Source organism: Nematolebias whitei, chromosome 5 (genome assembly GCF_014905685.2).
Source record: "Nematolebias whitei isolate Nwh7 chromosome 5, NemWhi1, whole genome shotgun sequence".
Classification (NCBI taxonomy): domain Eukaryota; kingdom Metazoa; phylum Chordata; class Actinopteri; order Cyprinodontiformes; family Rivulidae; genus Nematolebias; species Nematolebias whitei.
Genome location: NC_056502.1, coordinates 44,899,604 through 44,920,412, shown reverse-complemented (window position 1 = coordinate 44,920,412; position 20,809 = coordinate 44,899,604).

The following is a 20,809-nucleotide window of genomic DNA, read 5'->3' as shown; positions in this document are numbered from 1 at the left end:
TTGAAGGAACTGAACATTTTTTTTTAGTTAATTTTATAGTTTTAACAAAAATTGTGTAAACTTCATTTATATTTCAGAATACTACCTCATGACAAGTTAAAACAACAAGTTTGTATTGTTTCTAGGGTATTTTTCAAGGGTATGTTTTACAATAAAATAAGATCGGTAAATTGAAGGTGCATTGTGATCTTGTAACACCTGACACTGTTGCTTATAAAAAAAAATCGGTATCGGCCAAAATCGGAATCGGCAGTTCAGACTTTCAAAAAATCGGTGATCGGTGATCGGCCTGAAAATTGAAATCGGTGCACCCCTAGTTGAAGACCAATATGTAGAAGAAGGATCCATGACTGAGGTGGTAGATACAATATTTGAAGTGTGACAGGACAGCCTTGGGTCAATGGAGGGTGGTATGTATGTTTGGCTGTGGGCAAGAGAGGAGGAAGCTGAGCTTGTTCCTGAACTGAACCTATTGAAGAATGTGTTCAGTTCATTGGCTCTGTCCAGGCTTCCATCCTTCTGATCCTCCTTCTGCTTGAAGCCTGTGATCTGTTTCATCCCTGACCACACCTCTCTGATATTGTTCTGTTGGAGCTTGCTCTCCAGCTTCTTCTTGTACACCTCCTTGCTGTTTCTTATCTTGACTTTTAGTTGCTTCTGTGTGCTCTTCAATAATTCCCTGTCTCTCTCCCTGAAGGCTCTTTTGTTCTGGTTTAGCAGTTCCTTCAGGTCAGTGGTAATCCAGGGTTTGTTATTGGGGAAGCATCTCACTGTTCTGGTGGGGATGGTGTTGTTTACACAGAAGTTTATATAGTCGGTCACACACTCAGTCATGGCATTGATGTCCTCTCCATGTGGCTGGCACAGTGCATCCCAGTCTGTAGCGTCAAAACAACCCCGCAGGGCTTCTTCAGCTTCCATTGACCATTTTCTCACTGTTCTCTTTATTGCAGGTTGCCTCTGAACAAGGGGTTTATATTTTGAGCAGAGATACACAAGATTGTGATCTGATTTGCCAAGAGGGGTTCTTGCTTTAGCGATGTATGAATCCTTGACATTTGCATAAAACAAGTCCAGCGTTTTGTATTCTCTGGTAGAGCAGCTGACAAACTGTTCGAATGTCGGAAGTGTAGCAGAGAGAGAGGCATGATTAAAATCCCCAGATATTGCAACAAACGCACTAGGGTGTTGTGTCTGTAGCTTAGCAACCTCGGAGCTGATGACATCACACGCAGTCTCGGCAACAGCATTGGGTTGAATGTAAACAGTTGCCAAAATAACACTGGTGAACTCTCTTGGCAAATAATATGGACGACAACTTAGGGCTAACAGTTCAATATGTGGACTGCAGAGACGACACTTCACAGTAACATGTCCAGGATTACACCATCTGTTGTTCACAAGCACTGCCAACCCACCTCCTTTCCTTTTGCCACTCCTCTTTAAATCTCTATCTGCTTGTATGGTCAGAAAGCCTGGCAAGGAAATGCTGGCGTCGGGGATATGATCCTGCAGCCATGTCTCAGTGAAACACATAACATTGCATTCCTGATACGCTGGATGGGTCCTTGTTAGGGCTTGAAGTTCATCCAACTTGTTTCCCAGCGATCTCACATTGATCATGATCATGATCATGATCGATGGAAGAGATGGTTTAAACTTCATTCTTCTCTCTTTCTCCCTCTTCTTTGCTCCTGCTCTGCATCCACGACGCCTCCTTTTCAACTCATTTGGGATTTGAGGCTGTAGTTGAGATATTATTTGAGATTTGGAGATGTTAATCAGCTGCTCCCGGTTGTAAAAAACGTTGGTTACGTACTGTAACCCCAGATTCTATGAATATAGGCGTAGCCCTTTAAGGCTGTCGCTGATGGGGTTTATCCCGTTATGCAGAGCATAAGCACTGAAAAAATTAGTCCACGCCCACCTGCTGTGTGGGCCCCACCCGGTCCGTATAAATTACGTTAAGAGCGGGAAATCGGCTCCCAAAATAGCTTTTTCTTCAGCCATTTAGGAGCCAGTGAGGCCCGACGCTTAAAGGGCTACGCCTATATTCATAGAATCTGGGGTTACAGTACGTAACCAACGTTCTATTTCATATAGGCTTCGCCCTTTAAGGCTGTCGCTGATGGGTTAAGGGCGAAGCGGATGTGGTCCTCGCCTCACTGGGTCCATTCGAACACAGTAAGAAGCGGAAGCTTGCCCAAAAAACGTCTTGTCACCCAGCTCCCCGTGTGCATAAACTACGCATCGCGTAATTATGTGCCATGCACAGACGCATGTTGTGTAACTATGCGTTCTGACAAGCATGAATACCCCGGAAAAACTTTCAACGGGAAGAGGAAGTTGAAAAGAGGGGGGGAGGGGGGCATGAACCAACTGGTTCATGGCTGAACAGTATAAACAGATTAATGTCCATGAATTGATAAATAATCAAATGAACTGATTGGTAACAATAATCATGAACTGATTAGTGACAATAGAACCAGAAACACAGACACGACTGTGACTGATAACAACATCTCACACTGTAATGCATGCAGACAGAAGTGAGCTTAAACAGAGTTCCATGAGAACAACAATATTCATTCTGTTAGAGCACTAAGGACAGAATGTGTCATGGAACGAGCCGTTACATCACGTAGGTAAAAGCGAATAAATGAGCAGGGTGTTGACCATGCAGCCGCAGTGCAAATGTCCTGCATTGACATACCATTATGCAGAGCAGTCGAAGATGCGATACCCCTGGTCGAATGTGCTTAGAGGTTGACAGGAGGCCCTAAATCTGATGCTCTGTAGGCTTCAGAAAAGGCCTCACACAGCCAGAGTGACAAGCGCTGGATGGATAACGGCGACCTGCAGAAGCATCTCTATAATGCACAAACAATTGTTGAATTTGAACGCATTGCAGCTGTGCGCGTTACGTAACACGTCAACGCCTGCACCGGGCAGAGAAGATGAACAGATGCTTCCCCTTCTGATCTGTGGGGGGGAAAAAACCCCTCCAACGATATCACTCTTGATTTAAAAGAGCTCGTGATGTTTTAGGCATAAAAGCTGGGTTGGTCTTAAATCAGCTGAGCTGCCCGTCAGCCTAATTCTAAGGCATGACGAAGCAACAGAGAGGGCAGATAATTACTTACCCTCTTAGCGGGTGTTAAAACCAGCAACAGGGCTGTTAAAAGAGACAAGAATTTAAATGAAACCTGATCCAGAGGCTCAATTGAAGCTTTGATCAGGGCTCGCAGGACCAGCGTTAAATCCCACTGTGGAACAAGTGGGCGTGAAACAGGCCTACATCTCTGTACACCTTTTAGAAACCGCTTCATCAGCGGGTGATAAAAGCTGTTCTGTCTCCAAACCCTTTGTGGCAGGAAGAGATGGCTGCAATCGTACGTTAAAGCGTACTGAAAGCCAACTCCCTATCCATCAGCTGTTGTAGAAAAACAACACGCCGCCTAAAAGGCATGAAGTGGTCTCTAAACCTTCTCTGTACACCAGCGCTGAAAAGCCGTCCCCTTGATGTGTACAGAACTGTGGTAGATGCAGCACGTGAATCTTGAATTGTGCACACTATCTCCTGAGGGAGACCCATCCTCTAAGTGGAACCGCTCAGCGGTCAGACCCACCGGTGTTGACCTATTTCTGGGTAACTCTTGGTCGCTCCTCCTGCCTGAAGGAGAGCATCCTTCCTCCATGACAGTTCCACGGCGACCCAACAACAGACGTTGCAGGCCTGGGAACCATAGTGCGTTCACACGCCGGGAGCCACCAGGAGAGCTGTCAATCCCTCCTCTTGAACTCGGTTCATGGACCGTAAAAAACAGAGGAGGTGGGGGAAAAGAAACGCGTAAAAAGCGTTTTGGGCCACCGACTGTGAGCAAATGCGTCCCCCCCCAGCGATGGATCGTCTCGCGGGCTCAGGGAAAACCGTAGTTGACATTGAGCGTTCTTCTCGCATCGCAAACAGGTCCACAGCTGCTTTGCCAACTTCTGCTGCGTCTGAAAACATCAGATCCGGATGGAGGATCCGGTCCACGTAACGTGGGCCGCCCTTGGACGTCACATCAGCCCCTCTGTTCAGAACACCGGATATGTAAACCGCTCTAATAAAAGCAGGTTTTGATGAACCCAACTCAGTAGCTTTCGCACAATGTGTAACATCTGGGCTGAACGCACACCCTGATGGTTATGTACGCAGCAGTCATCATGATGTCTGTGTGAATCAACACGTGTTGATTCTGTAGCACAGGAGCAAGGTGTTGAATCACATTCAGTACTGTGCGACACTCCAAAACATTGATGTGGGCTGATGTGTAGTGGGGCCACAGCGCCCCTACTGCTTGAGATAGGCATGTCCCCCCCCCAGCCTGACAGCAACGTGTCCGTGAAGACTGACCCATGACGTGGGTCTGCTGAGGGGGACTCCCTCTGATAGAAAAACAAGGTGTTTCCCCAGAGTCGGAGGTCTGCTTCCACAGAGGAAAAGACAATGATCATCCGTCGTTTGTTTTACTGGATCCACATGCAGACGTGCAAAAACACCTCTAGAGGCGTCTCATGTGATAAACGAGTTTTCATGGTGGTTGAATTTAATTCCACTCCAGAAAACAAATGTCTGGGCCGGGAAAATCGAGCTTCCTTCCAATTTATGGCGAAGCCCAGATTAACAGGTGTGATGTCAACACCTGATCCTGCATCAGCGCCTCCTGTCTGAAGTGACAGGATCCGCAGATCATCCAGGTAAAACAAAAAACTCTCGTCTCTGTGTTTTAGGATGATCGGTATGCGTTCTCTGGATGTTAAACAACAGATCCAAGAACGGTCTCACCCCTCCGATCCGTGAGTAAAACACTCGTGTTTTCTCTCCCTTGGGGAACTCTGTAGATTACTTTTATCAGAAAACACTTGGATTTCTGCATTTAGGGAAGAGAATCAGTCTGATGATGACGGGACCGTTTATATAACTCCTCTGAATGGAGGGGTTCGGGTTGCAAACTGTAACTTGTACCATTTGCATAAACCCTGTCCATCCATCTGAAAAACGGCGAGCATGTTTTAGCCACTCTACGTAACGTTCGTGGATGAACGTGCGTTAATGATGCGTCATGTTTTGTACGGCTGTCAGCAGTCCGTCCCTCAACCGCCGTCATGCGTCGCGGGAATGTTTTCTGTGTGACCCCGGGCGAGACTTGAGCTGAAGGCGAAGCGTGTGACAGCTGATGACGCGGTGAGCTGCGCGTTTGACGTCGCTGTGCGAACGTTGAAAGGCGGAGGGCGTGACTTCATTTACACCGTGCTGTTGGAGTGAAGGCTGCTTAGCCCCGCGGGAGCACACGTTGTTCTCTGGAGGGACGCGCGCCGCTCTCGCTGGAGGGGCGCGCGCTGGAGGGAGGTGGGACTCATTACCGGGTTCTTCGGCTGCTTCACGTTTAAGCTGCGGTGAGCTGCCGAAAGCTGAGAGAGAAGGACCCCCACCCGGACCAGCCTGCGGACCACATTTATACCGATGTGAGCTGGTTAGCGCCGGCAGCTGTGTGCGCCAGCATCAACGCAGCACCGTTGGATGGAGGCTGTCATCTTAGTGTTCGACTCGTCATGTCAAGAGCGGCGGTGAATTAAAACCCTATTTAAGGACACCGGCTCATGTGGAGGCTGTTCCATCCCACGAGTGCGAGTTGACACCGCTTGAGTGAGGATCATGCAGTTCTAGTTGGTAATGAGTTATTTTCGCTTACCGTTGTGCCGTGATCGACCCGTCATGTCTAGAGCGACGGTGAGTTTAAAAACCTTTATTTAAGGACACCGGCTCATGTGGAGGCTGTTCTGTGATCGACTCGTCATGTCTAGAGCGACGGTGAGTTTAAAAACCTTTAATTAAGGACACCGGCTCATGTGTGGAGGCTGTCCTGTGATCGACTAGTCATGTCTAGAGTGACGGTGAGTTAAAAACCTTTAATTAAGGACACCGGCTCATGTGTGGAGGCTGTTCTGTGATCGACTCGTCATGTCTTAGAGCGACGGTGAGTTAAAAACCTTTATTTAAGGACACCGGCTCGTGTGTGGGGCTGTTTCATCCCACGAGTGCGCTCTTATGTGTGCGGCCGCTGTGAGCTCATCCGGGCTTACAGACTGGCTAAAAAACAGACACTTGGATCATTAATGATGATTTATTTCAACTTTCGTGTCACTTTTACACACACCCTCCGGAGACCGTCATTTTGAGAGCTTTCTCTCTCATGAGCTCTGCGATTGTTTGCCCAGAGCGCTGTCTTGCAGGCGAACTCTGGGGAAACGCTGAGCTGCAGGCTGCCGGAGTGAAGAGGGCTGGATTCTGACGGGCGGGGCTGGTGGTGGAACTCAGCGAGAGCCGCGGCCGTGGAAAAGTCGAAAACTTGCTCGCGACGGTCCCTCCAGCGGGGACGGGGTGGGCCGCGCGGCTTGATGAGGTGGCGAACAGCTTTTGGCACCTCCTCCGACTGTTTCACTTCGCCAGCATGGTTTGAAGCTGCTCTGAACAGCGCGTCCGCGATGGGCTTCATCAGGTCTTGTGCAGATTCTCTGGCAGCGAGGGGAGTAACGAAGCCAGGTGGATCGTTGGGTCATCGTCCTCCGCGCTGCAGTCCCCGACAAGGCAAACCGTGGGAGAGGCACACATGTTGAGCTGGCGTCAGCTGCTTTACAGAAGGAGATCTTCGTCTCCAAGGCAGATCTGCGGCCTTCAATCCCTTGGACATGCTATATGCTAGCAGCGCACGTTGTTGCTAGCTGCGGCTGCCTGAAAAACACGTCGGTGGGCTCGATTGGAGAGCGTGGTCGCCGTCTGGTTCCTCCGGAGGGACGGGACGCTGCTCCGACCTGGGCAGCTTCGCTCCGGAAGCTTCCGCGAGGCTTGGCTCCAGGGGGGGGTTACCGAGGAATAGCCCCGCTCGGTGAATCCCTCAACTCTGGTGATGGGAGCGGACTGGGGACCGACTCCTCTAATCTACCAGGAAAGAACCGTCTGCGGCCTCGCCCGTGGAACGTCCTGTTGGGACGCGAGGCCGTATGGATCAAGACGGTGAGCCAGAGTGGAGCCCAGTGAAAAATAACCTTTCCGCCGATCATCCGAACTGGCGGGAAAAGGCGAGGGACGTAGAAAAAAGGGGTCCCTTCATGTCAGCCTCCTCCCGGGTTCCGCCGGGCAACCCCTGAGGGCGCCGTCGGCCGGGAGCGGTGTGATCGCCGATGCGAAACGAGGTGGGATGGGGTGAGCATTCACTCAGCCCCCCTCCACCTACACTACGCTCCCCAGGAGGGAAAGAGCAGCGGGGCTGCAGCTGAGCACGCCTTGCCCCGGAGGAACCATCCGGTTCGCCCCGAGGGTCGGCGATAAGAGGAAAAACACAAGATGGCGTTGTCCAGCGTGTAGTGACCTGTCACTGGGAAATGTTCCCCGACGCTTACCTTGGAATAAGACTGCTGTCATCTTCTCCTCGGGGAGGAGAACTCACCGGACGACCGGAGGTCGACTGCCGGGCCAAGCATCTTTCGCAAAGGTTGGTCATTTACACAATTTATCTTCTTTGTTCTTCTGACAGTGCTATATTAGCTCGCTGAAGAAAAAATGGGAGCCGATTTCCCGCTCTTAACGTAATTTATACGGACCGGGTGGGGCCCACACAGCAGGTGGGCGTGGACTAATTTTTTCAGTGCTTATGCTCTGCATAACGGGATAAACCCCATCAGCGACAGCCTTAAAGGGCGAAGCCTATATGAAATAGAACCTTGTTGTTATGGTTACGCATCATAACAAATGTCCAAAAGCAAAGATATTTCTGTAAAAATCCTTCCAGCTGCACAGCATCCGACACCAGAGGAAATAATCATCCAAAAAAAGCGATTTATATCCAGAAAAAAGAGGAATTAAAGTTATCAAAAGTAATATCTCAGAATGAAAGTAACAGAGCTACTCCAACATGCAGCCACCTTGAGCGGCGCAATTCTAGAATTATATTAATATTATATATTATTATTATTATTATTATATATTATTATTATATTAATAATGCCTTTAAACATTTTTATTTGTTCTCTTGCTTGGTACATTATTTTTCTTTTTTTTGTTTGTTTGTTTAAACAATTTAAAACATGGCAGTATTGTCACTGTTTAAAGGAAACAATTGCTCAATAAATTAGTAAAACGCAACTTGTTATGTTTGGGTTCTTTCATCTAAGGTAGACATGGTGTGACCCATGTACTGGTTTTGATTTTTTTGTTTTTACTGTAACTGACCTTCAAAAGAGCCAGAAACAGGGACTCAGCAGCTGATCCTCCGTAGAAAAATTATATGGACTACAGGCCATGTATTATTTGTTTTATGACATTTAGTGAAGGTTTTTGTTTGGATTAAGACAATAAATGTCTCTATTTCACCACAGATGAACTGATCCTGTTGCCATATCTTTTGAAATAAAACTGCACAACACAAAGTAATTTAAACAGGAATGGGTAGAAGATTAAATCAAATTCAATGTATTTCCTAAAAATTAAATGAAGATAAAAAAAAACAGGAGCAGGACAGGAGTGGGAGTGATTCTGAACAGGAGCAGGAGTCATGTTACCATGAGTGGGACAGCACAGGATTATTATTTTTTTTTACTCTGGACCAAGATTGGGACAGGACAGGATTTTTTTCTGTGGGGCCAGGACAGGACAGGAGTGAAAATCCACTCCTGTGTCATCCTCTACAAGACACAAAGGAAACTGAATATATACTGTCGATAAACCTGGTGTCTGAAGTGATGATGCATGGCAGACGACCAGCTTTAATGAAGATGAAGCCTGATCAAAAGTTCTCCTCAGCAGCTGAAAACAAAAGGAATGAACTCCTGCTTTTAATCAAGGACTGAACTCCTGCTTTAAATCAAGCTAAATATGATAATGTGTAATCAAAGTGTTTTACTATTGTACTAATAATCAACAAGTAATCAACTAATGAAATGTATTGATTTTTAAGAATTGTATAATCCATTGTATGATTGTGTGATTTACTTGTGAAGTATTGAAGTTAAAGAGCAGTTCTGAGGCCTCATGTAACAGTGAACAAGTCCGGACATGCCCGTCTAGGACAGGCCTGGGCTTGCCTCGAGCAGTAGAAAGGAGAACAGAGGGTCAGGAGGTTCAACTTTGCCTCTCTCATAATGATGCATTTTTGAGCAAAACAAAGTTTGGAAAGTACCTGAAACTGGTTAGAACCGGTTAAGAGGTACAAAAACAAGCACCAGTTACTGGAAGGAAAAAGATGATGTAAGCCTTCCAAGAAGAGCTTCTAACCCCTCCTTAAGAGGAGGGGAATGGAGAGTCTTTAAATACAGATCACTCGGATAAGACGTGGTCAAAGCTGAACTGGATAGCCGAGCAGAGGGAATCACAAGCAAGAGGCAGCTCGTCGGATCAGAAGGAGCCCAAAAAGGAGTTGGATTTTACCAGTCCTGAGAGGATGTTGGAAGTTAATTCTTTTCTTCACTGAGATGGGATTGGATTTAAGCTTTCATTCATCGACACTTGAACTGGATGAGCTTCCTACTTCTATTAATAGCTTGACCTGGGCCCGTCCAAAATTCTGATTCCTCTAATTTGGGATAGCTGTGCTTGTTTTCGAGGTTTGGCCGGTACCCCTCTCCTAGGGGACTGGAAATATGCCCTTACCATCACAGTACTCACTGAGGGTCGCCTCAGAATCATGGTAAGTGGACGACCTCATTCTTACTCTGCTCTGATTAAATTGTTTCATCAAATTGGAAGAATAGCATACAGGATAAATTTAGGAGTGCTAAATTGGTTACTGGTGAGATTTGCTCGAAGGTGCTTCTGGTTCATGAGGGAGTTGAGAGAGAACCTCTTTTGGCTTGATGTGTGAAAGGTCTGAGAGAAGGTAGTGTTCGCAAAGTCCCCAAGGGCTCTTGGGGATTAGAAGTCATCAGGAAGATTCCATTACCTTATTTAGTAAAGAAAGAGTATCCTGTGTAATCATGAAAATTAATCATTATAAAATTGTGCCTGTTGCTGTACCCCTGCGCAAATTGTTGATTAAAGCAAAGCAAAACGTATAAATCTGGACTATTATTTCACCCTTATCAACCAAATACATGGTAATGCTTGGCTCACTTAACAACACCAATAAAGGAGGTTTTTGAAAGGTTCATTAGCTATTGAGTGACAACACCCTTGTGCCCATTTCCAGGGCCCTAAAGATTACCAGAACAGTTAACAATTGCAACGCTAAAGTGAGAGGTGAGCGGCCACAACGTGAGTTTCTCTGGACCAGAAGATCCATCCCTGCTGCTTGGAGGTTCGAGTTAACAGAGTGAGATCAGGGTGTGACTCACGGATTCAAGGTCGTTAATATTCTGGATGAATCACCTCGTCGCAGTCTTAATGAGGCTACTTTAGACAGCTACAGGTAATACCACGGCGCTGAAGTTAGTCTCCGGACCCCTTGGAGGAGAGGCTGCAAGCAAAGGTGCTTATAACTAGTTCCAGTGGTTACCTTTGCTTATCGGAAAGCAAACAATACACAACACTGATTGGGACAACGACAGACACCTGCAATGATTAGCATTAGACACAGGTGAGACCGGGGCTAAACACAAGGCGGGAAGGCTGACTGGAAACATGAGGAAACAAACAAAGACAGGACAAAACCCAAAAACCCTACAGCCTCGATAAGCTTCTGAAATGTGACAAGATCTATTTCCATTCAGTGTTGCATTAATTTTTTACCAAGATCTTGCATTGATGATTAGTCCGTACTCCGTAGGCATGATGGGTGCATCAGTTCACCTGCCTCTCTTCTTACCCTGATGTGCCCATCACTCTGTAACAGGGTAAATCTGGACTCATCAGACCACATGACCACCTTCTATTGCTCCAGAGTCCAATCTTTATACTCCCTAGCAAACTGAAGCCTTTTTTTCCCCCGGTTAGTCTCACTGATTAGTGGTTTTCTTAAGGCTACACAGCTGTTCAGTTCCAATCCCTTGAGTTCCCTTCACATTGTACGTGTGGAAATGCTCTTACTGTCACTATTAAAAATAGCCCTGAGTGCTACTGTTGTTTTTCTTCTATATGATTTCACCAAACGTTTAAGTGATCGCCGATCACAATCATTCAGGATTTTTTTCTGGTCACATTTCTTTCTCGAATACGATGGGTCCCCACTATCCTTACAATTTTTAATAATGCATTGGACAGTTCTTAACCCAATTTTAGTAGTTTTTGCAATCTCCTTAGATCCAACAATTTTCAGTCAGGTCATCTGGACAGTTTCTTTTTTTTTTTTTTGGGCTGGAACGTTTCACCTTCCATCCAGAAGGCTTCATCAGTCAAGGAAGCACACATCACAAAACTGATTCATCCCCCAACAGCTTACTCCAAAGTGGAACAAACCACCTCCACAGATGTTTTCTCTGCTTGATGTCAATTATTTGACCCTTCTCAAACAGACTGACATCTTGTCCATGACCACACGATGTGTCTTTCCACATGGTTGTTTAAGAAATGAGAAGCAACTCATTGCACCAGTTGGGGTTAAATAGCTTGTTGCCAGCTGAAAGATAATCGCCCATACAGTAATTATCCAATAGGAGGCTCGTAACTATTTGCTTAGTTAAATCCAGGTAAGATTTTTTTTTGGGCCAGACAGTGTATCTTAATGTGTTTTTTTTTTTTTGTCTTTGCTCCTATAGAAAGATCTGCTCGCCTCCATTCTGGACCTGCCATTTTGTGTCAGTTTCTCATTCCTGTCTTCTCAAACCCAGCCGATCAAAGCAGATGGTCATTTGTCCTGAACCTGGTTTTGCTGGAGGTTTCTTCCTGTTAAAAGGGAGTTTTTCCTTTCCACTGTTGCCTTTATGCTTGTTCAGGACGAGTGCCTGTGACAAAGTGAAGATTCAACAAGTCTGCTGCTTCCTTAGATTGAGAACTTTACTAATTGGCTTTTCTATGTATGTGAATGTTCAGTGCCCTGAGATGACTTCTGTTGTGATTTGATGCTATATAATAAACTGAAATGAATTGAAATTGAATTGAATTAATTGTCGCAGAGTATAATGCTTTTGCCCACATCTGTGTGAGCTTGTCCTTCTGTTAGGGACTTCGGTTTCTATAAAGTTAAAGGGGAGAACGAGTCACTCTATGCTAGCTGTGTATGCATTTTCACCTAGAGGAGGAAAACTCAAAATCATTGCTGCCACTTCTAAAGGTAGTATCTGGGCTGCGACAGCTGTAGACAAACATTTGCAGCATGGTGTGATGCGAGTGGAGAAGAGCAACAACATATCAGCTAAGACAGATCCACCGTGTGAGGCATGGACAACCACTGCTACAGGATCTTAAGTTACTGCACTCATCAGTTTGACTCCTTTTTATATTCACTTACAGTTGTCCACAAACTTTAGAAAACAGAAACTTGTCCTATGCTGCAGTGCAGGGCAAAGCATTTTGTTTCTTAAAGATCAGATCCTCAGGATTTAGTTTGAAGAGTATTTATGCATCGATTACAGTTTTATGATGCCTCTGAATTTTAATTACCGTAAATCAAATTGTGAGGTGCCTAAAGATTCCCACCCCACTCTAAAACATGTACGCCACCTCTGCGGTCTGCCTGTCCCGCATCACCACCTGGATGACCATGATCCAGAGGACCACTTGGCTCCGCCTCTCGCCATCCCTGTCCGAGAGGCTGCAGAAAGACCTGCTGGAGGGCCCCATCACCCCAGAGGTGCTGTTTGGGGCCAACTTCAGGACAATCCTTGAGAAATCGCAGAGGTCCGAGGAGGTCTCAGAGACTGTACACCATCTGGTGACATCACAGTCCTCCTCCCGCCCCTCCGGCCACTGGAGGGACCGCCATGGCCAGCAACAACAGCAGAGGTGCTCCACAGCTGCGACTCTTTTACTTTATACAGTAATGCAATTGATTGTTATTTTTATTTTTAAGTATTTTACATGAGATTTCCATGTCAGCTTCTCATCAATAACGACACCCAAACATTTTATTTCATTAATAACAAATTTCAATGCTGTCAATTTTAAAGTTGTTGTTTAACGTCAAAACTATTAATATTGACAAAGTTGAGAATTTTATGTTTATTTGACAGTGATTTAAATTTTTTTGAAGGCTAAATACAAATAAAAGGTGAATATTAATTTATTTGTATAATTTGTAGTTTTTCTGAGGCTTTTCTATCGTTATAGACCGAAATTAAGAAATATATCGTGATAAAAGTTTTGGCCATATCGTCCAGCCCTAGTTGACGTTCATGAGAAACATGACACAACACAAAATGCGTGCTCGCTCCCCGAGCGTTACTCAGAGTGGCAGCGAGTGTGTTCCCTGGACAGATGGACGGACCGTCTGATCAGCAGAGGTTACACGCTGCAGTTCGCAGCTCAACCCCCACCGTTCAGAGGGATTATAGAGACGGTTCTGTCTTCTCCAGAACAGAGCTTGTCTCTTCAGTCAGAAGTTCAGGAATTTCTGATGAAAAACGTGATTTCCAGAGTTCCCAACAGAGAGGAAAATACATGTTTTTTTTCCTCCCACTACTTCCTGGTTCTGAAAAAAACCGGAGGAATGAGACCCATTCTCGACTTGTTCATGTTCAACAATTCGATCATGGGGAGACAATTCCACATGCTGACAATCAAACAGCTGCTGGAGAACTTCACCAGAACGACTGGTTTTCACCTCCATAGATCTGAAGAGTGCATATTTTCACATTTCCATCATTCTGAAACACCCCACGCACGTTCTCAAAATGCGTGGAGATGGCTCTGCAGTCGTTGCACATGGCAGGAATGAGAATTCTTTTTATCTGGATGATCTGCTTTTATTAGCTCGGTCCAGATAGGAAGCAGTTGCATTGACCAAAACGCTAGTGTTACACCTGGGGTTTTCTATAAAATTGGGAAAAAGTTCAGTTCGTCCGTCCCAGATGATTGTTTATCTGGAAGTGGAGCTAAACTAAACTACAATGAGAGCCCATTTATCACAGCTGAGAGACAAAGCTCTATCAGCTCAGCTCAGCCGTGTCAAACCCTGCAGCATAGTGACAGTTCTGCCTGTCATGCGACTCCTGGGATGATGTCAGCGGCCCACATCGTGGTTCAGCTGGGCCTACTTCACATGCGACGCCTTCAGAAATGGTTTGCCCGCCTGCGCATAGATGCTATGCGCCAGAAGAGGCAGATTATCTTTGTGCCTACCTCCGTGAGAACCGATCTGAATCGCTGGGGAAACCCCCTCATTCTGTCAGAGGGAGTTCCCATCAGCAGGCCTACGCCACACGTCTTTGTTTTCACAGACGTGTTCCTGTCAAGCTGGGAGGAATGTGTCTGTCCCAAGCAGTGGGAGCACAGTGGCTGGACCACATGTCGCTTCACATAAATGTACTAGAATGTTTCATGGTCTGAAACGTGACTCAGCATTTTGCCCCCTGCTGCGGGATCAGCATGTTCTAATCTACACAGACAACAAAGTGACGGCAGTTTACATAAACCGTCAGGGAGGCATGCGCTCAGCCCAACTGTTACGCATCGCAAAACAGCTGTTGTGTTGGGCACACAAAAACCTGCTCTCCATCATAGCAGTGTACATTCCCAGCGTCCTGAACAGGCGAGCGGATATCATGTCAAGGGACGGTCCCTGCCACAGAGACTGGAGCCTCCATCCCGAGCTGATTTCTTGGATTTGCAGCAGGTTCGGCCGAGCAGCAGTGGATCTGTCCGCACGGGAGAACGCCCAGTGTCAATTATGGTTCTCACTGAGCCCAAGACATGACTCATTGTTAGGAGTGGACGCCTTCGCTCACAGACCGTGGCCAAAAATGCTGCTTTATGCGTTTCCTTCAGTCCTGCTATCACGGACCCTGGACCGGGTCCGAGAGGAAGAACCATCAGTCATCCTGGTAGCTCTCGGCTCCGTGGTTCCCAAATCTGCAGCGACTGATATCGGGTCGGCCGTGGAAACTGCCGTGGGGGGAGCGCTCTCCTCCAGGCAGGAAGAGCAATCAGGAGTTACCCAGAAATAGGTCAGCATCTGTGGGCCTGGCCGCTGAACGGATCTGTTTAGAAAAGATGGGCCTCCCACAATTAAAACTTATGCTGAAGTTGTTTCTTCTGGTCATGAGGTTATTCGGTGACAGAACAGTTCTTAACCACCTGCTGATGAAGCATTTCCTGAAAGGTGTACAGAGACACAAACCTGTGTCACATCCACTAGCTCCACAGTGAGACCTAATGATGGTTCTGCACGCTCTGATCAAAGCTCCTTCTGAGCCTTTAGATCAGGTTTTACTTAAATTTTGTCATTTAATACAGCCCTGCTGTTAGTTCTGACGTCGGCAAAGAGAGTGAGTGATTATCTGCTCTCTCTGTTGCTCCCTCATATCTCAGAATTCAAGCTGACAGCAGTTCAGCTGTACTGTGTTTTAACCCTGCTCTGAAAAGCATCACAAGTTCATTCAGGTCGAGAGTGATAACCTTGGATGGGTTTTATCCTCTTCCTCATAATTATAGTGAACTCAGCCTCCGACCAAAACCTGCCTCTGAGGACCTTCATGGGACAGGAACTGTTATTTCATTGATTTGAATCCAGAAATACAAATTAGCTCATCCAGAGACTGTCTAATTGTATCCTGGAGTAATCAATTGAAAGAACACTCTTCTTTTATATTATCATTACTATTTTACAATATCTTGATAAATCAAAAGTGTGTTTAGTTCATACCATTTCTAAATGTTGAAGTGAACCACTCATTTTAAATCAACTGTGAAACAGTATTAATGATTTTTAATCCTCATTTAAATTAGAAATCAAGTTAAATGTCTATTTACAAAGTAATTATACATTTTGATCTTCTGTCTGAAATGAGAAGTAGTGATGTCGGTCGAAAGTCAGAAAGAAGTTATTAGAACGAAGTGTCTTATTTTTAAACCTAGCAGACAGTAAATAAGAAGCTACTGGCATCTGCTTGCTCTCACTTTGCCATAACATGTCTTCTGTCTGTACGGGACGGTTCTAAAACATTCCTGCTGTTTTCTTGACTTGTAATGACCCTCTGACATCACTAGAACCACCCCCTGTTGGTTGTTTCAACCAATCAGGAAGTCCTGAAGTGACCGGAAGTGAGAACTCTTTAAGAGTCCACACTTCCTGGAACTTCTCAGTCTTTAGTCTTCTTGAGTCTTTGACCGGAGTCTTCCTGGGGTCTTCTTCAGTCTTTCATGACTAAGGAACTTTCAGATTTAATCAATAGCTGATGGATTTGACCGTGAGATGAGAGTCCGTCCATCCCAGCTGGAGTCACATCGCCTCGCTGTGAACTCACCCGGGCGTAACGCCCAACAACTTCTAAGGAAGCGTATTCTGTTGAACGGAGTACCGTCACTACTTCGGACGATTCTCAGCCATCCTGACCAGAGACGCTGAAAGGTAGCGTTGAAATGGACCTCTGTACCGGAGCTGACCTAACTTCTGCAAAGGTAACGAGCCGCCACACACCGAGTGTACCGGGGCTGAGCTGGGATCGGATTAAGGGCGCCATTCCTAGTCAACACACTTTCCCTCATCCATCTTTTCTCTCCATTTAAACTCCTTCATTTCCGATCTTTAAACTCTCCTATTTTGCCAGTAATCTAGATGCCTTCTTCAAGTCCTGTTGTCTTATTAAGTAAAACGTGCCAAGTTTTATTAATCAGAACCAGATCAGCTAATCAAGTGTACAATGTTTTGATGTTAAATTTTGATTCTGTTCAATAAACGACCGCATTTATTCTGATGGGTCAAAGGAAATTAACGTCTCATGTCACTGATTAAACAATCCACGCATAGTTACCTCGGTCACATGGGAGTAATTTAAATCGAAAGAGAGAGAACCCGTTTATTTAAATAATTAGTAGTGAGTGGGTGAAGCTAACCTAGCCCTTAGCACACTACATAATTCTGAGGTGGAAGCAACATCTCACCTCCTCTGTCCCATGCGCGCGTTTTCTGTTACGTGGCGCACACGGCCGCACTGCGCCGCTTTCAGCGTCTGTTTGTGCATTACTGGGACAGCTCTTCAGGATGCCCTCTATCCACCCAGCACCTCTCACACTGGTTGTGTGAGGCTATTTCTGAAGCTTACAGTTCATCTGGACTGGATCCTCCAGAGAATCTCAGCGCATTTCACCAGAGGGTTTTCATCCTCCATGGCTCTGCATGGAGGGATGACAGTGGAGGATATTTGTATTGCAGCTGCCTGGTCATCTCCATGTTCAGTTATTCGTTTTTATCTATGTGATGTTTCTACTTTCTCCATGACCCATTCTGTTCTCAGGGTTCTGACAGAATGATTATTATTTGTTTCATAGAGCCTCACTTTTGAGCTCACCCCTGCCTGTATGCAGTCGCAGTGTGAGATATTTATTATCAGCCACAAGTTCATGACTGCTGATTTTATTGTTATTAATCGGTTCATCCTGAGGAGCCGTTGGTCTGCTCTGTTCATCGTTACACTGTTACAATTCGTATCCTCCGTTGTTCCTATTCACAGCAGCAGGTCTGCTATCTCAGCCTTTTTTCCTCACCAGAGATCTTTTCTCCGGTGCGCTCCTGCATATGGAGTGCGTATTAACGCACATAGAAGGCTGAGTGATGATTTTTTTTTTGTTTTGTGCAAGAAGGTGTTTCATGTTTGTGTCTGAATGGACCCAATGGGGCATAGACTACATCCTGCTTAACCTTTAACCCACTAGCGATAGCCTTAAAGGGCGAAGCCTATACAAAATAGAACGTTGGTTACGTACTGTAACCCCAGATTCTATGAGTATAGGCGCAGCCCTTTAAGCTCTGGGCCTCACTGGTTCCTAAATGGCTGAAGAAAAAAACTATTTGGGAGCCGATTGCCCGGTCTCAGCGTAATTTATACGAACCAGGGGTGAGGCCCACAAAGTAGGTGGGCACGGACCAAAGTTTTCAGTGCTGCGCGCGAAGGGACAAATCCACTAGCGATAGCCTTAAAGGGCTGTGCCTATACTCATAGAATCTGGGGTTACAGTACGTAACAAACGTTTAAACACCGCGCTGCGCAGCTTAGGACGAGTCTCCGTTCCAGCCCCCCCCCGGACAAAAATCACGGACGAGATGAGCGCCCTGCCATGGCAAGTTATCTAGAGGAAACAGTTGCCCAGTGCGCCATCTGGGTATCTCAGGTGTGATGGATTAATGCAGAGAACTAATTTCATCATTGTATGGAAACATACCAAGATGACAATCACAGACTTCCCTTCCTAAATTTACAATAGATTAACATTTTCGAGCCAAGTTTATTTATGACAGCTGCCACAACCAACTGACCTAAAAAAAACTAAAAAAAAAAACCACTAAAATGATTATAACTCAGTCAATTGCACAAATCATGACTTAAAATTTAATGTGATTGAAACAGAGTCCTTCACACAACATATTCTGAGTGTGACATCATTCAATATCAAATCAAATGCGGAATAACAATATTTACAATATTTCATTAAAATATCTACAACAGATTTCTCAAAATAAAATTATCTTGGTCTAAAACTGGTGTGGAAAGTGACTGGCAATACGAATTCCTTCAAGAAATGTTAAGAGCTTTAATTAGAGGCCAAAAGGATATTTTTAACAACACTTGCAGCAGGACTAAAAGCCGCTACTTTTTCCACATGATTTGAACCCCGCAGCTTATTCATTCATTCAACCTTTATTTAAACAAGTTAGTTCCCACTGAGCTTCGGGGGCTCATTTACAAGAGAGAACTGTTTCAGTTATATAATGCTGCAGCTAATTTATGGAATTCCATCCATCCATTATATCCTGAACATTATATCCTCAATAATCCAGGTAGAAAAATCCAAAAAAGGTAAATCTGGTCCTCTGGACATTCAAAAATCAAAACAAAGCAAAAAATGTAGAAATGTTTCGTCTTTCATCCGAAAGACTTCCTCAGTCTGAGGTGCTGTATTCAGCTCAGTCTCTTAAATAGCACCTTCTCAGATTGGATCAACCAGTTTTGCTGCTGACAACCAAAACCAGCTGCTCACATGATCAAGAAGGACTATCAGCCTAACAATGGATCATTATCACACTAATGAATGTTTACTATTCACCGGGGGTTGAGTGATACTAGCAATAAAGCAATGCAAGAGGGGGACAGTTGAACCCAGAGGCCTCCAGCCCTGTTTAATGATGGACGATTTCTTTTCACAAAGATGGCCTCCTTTACTCCTCTCTCAAACAATCATTCCTCTCTATCCAGGATGTGAACATCTTCATCCCTGAAAGAGTGACCGCTGGCCTGGAGATGAGTGTAGACCACAGAGTTTTGGCCTGATGATGTTGATCTTCTGTGCTGGGCCATCCTTTTGGCCTGTGGCTATTTAGTTTCCCCGATGTAAGACTGATCACAGCCCTCCTGACACTGAACAGCATACACAATATTACTCTGTTTGTGCCGGGGGACTGGATCTTTGGGATGAACCAGTCTTTGCCGTAATGTATTTTGGGGTTTAAAAGCCACTGGGACATTGTGTTTAGAAAATAAACATCTCAGTTTCTCTGATACTCCCTCAACATACAGAATGACCACTGGTCTGGGTCTGGGTTCCTCCTTTTCACCTGATGGCTGACTGGAGTCCTGTTTGGGTTCCTTCTCTGCTTTCAGGAAGGCCCAGTTAGGATATCCACATTGCTCTAGAGCCTGTCATGTGTGGGATTTCTCCTTCTGCCTGGCTCCTGAGTTAGTGGGGACGCTGTCTGCTCTGTGGTACAGAGTCCTGATGACTCCTAACTTGTGCTCCAAAGGGTGATGGGAGTCAAACTGCAAATACTGGTCTGTGTGGGTGGGTTTGCAGTACACCTCAGTTTGCAAATGTCCTCTGTCCGAGACTGAGATCTCACAGTCCAAGAAAGCCAACCTGCCATTTTTTACATCTTCTCGTGTGAACTTGATGTATTTATCCACAGAGTTGATGTGGTCAGTAAAATGCTGGACTTCCTGGGATTTAATTTCAACCCAGGTGTCATCAACATACCTGAACCAATGACTTGGTGGTGTCCCTGAAAAGGACGTCAAGGCTCTACCTCCTCCATGTACAGGTTGGCAACAATAGGAGAAACCGGACACCCCATAGCACACCCATGTTTCTGCCTATAATATTGCTCACCATATGTGAAGTAGGTTGACTGCAGGCACAGTTTCAAGAGTTGACACAGTTGTTCTGTGGAAAGTGTGGTCCTGCTGCTCAGAGTGGTGTCTGATTTTAATCTTAAACTGACCACCTCTATTGCATCATCAACAGGAATGCACGTAAAGAATTATGTGACATCAAAAGAGACCATTGTTTCATCAGTCTCCATGATGACATCCCTCAACTTATCCACAAAGTCCATGGTGTTCTGTATGTAGTGTTCTGAGCTGCCAACTAAAGGGAAGAGTACAGACGCCAGATATTTGGAAACATTGTAAGTGACAGAGTTAATCATGCTAATAATAGGTCTTAAAGGTACACCTTGTTTGTGTATTTTAGGTAAACCATACAGACTAGGTGTGGCCTCCCCTGGGTACAGTCTGTGGTACAGAATACGGTCAATAGCCTTGTCCTGCTCCAAATTTTTCAGGCAATCTATTAACTTCTTCTTGTAACCACTTCCTGGATCTCTTTTCACAGATCATAAGTGGTTAAGTCACTAAGGAGTGTCATAACTTTCTCATGATAGTCTTTCTGGTTCAAAATCACTGTGCACTG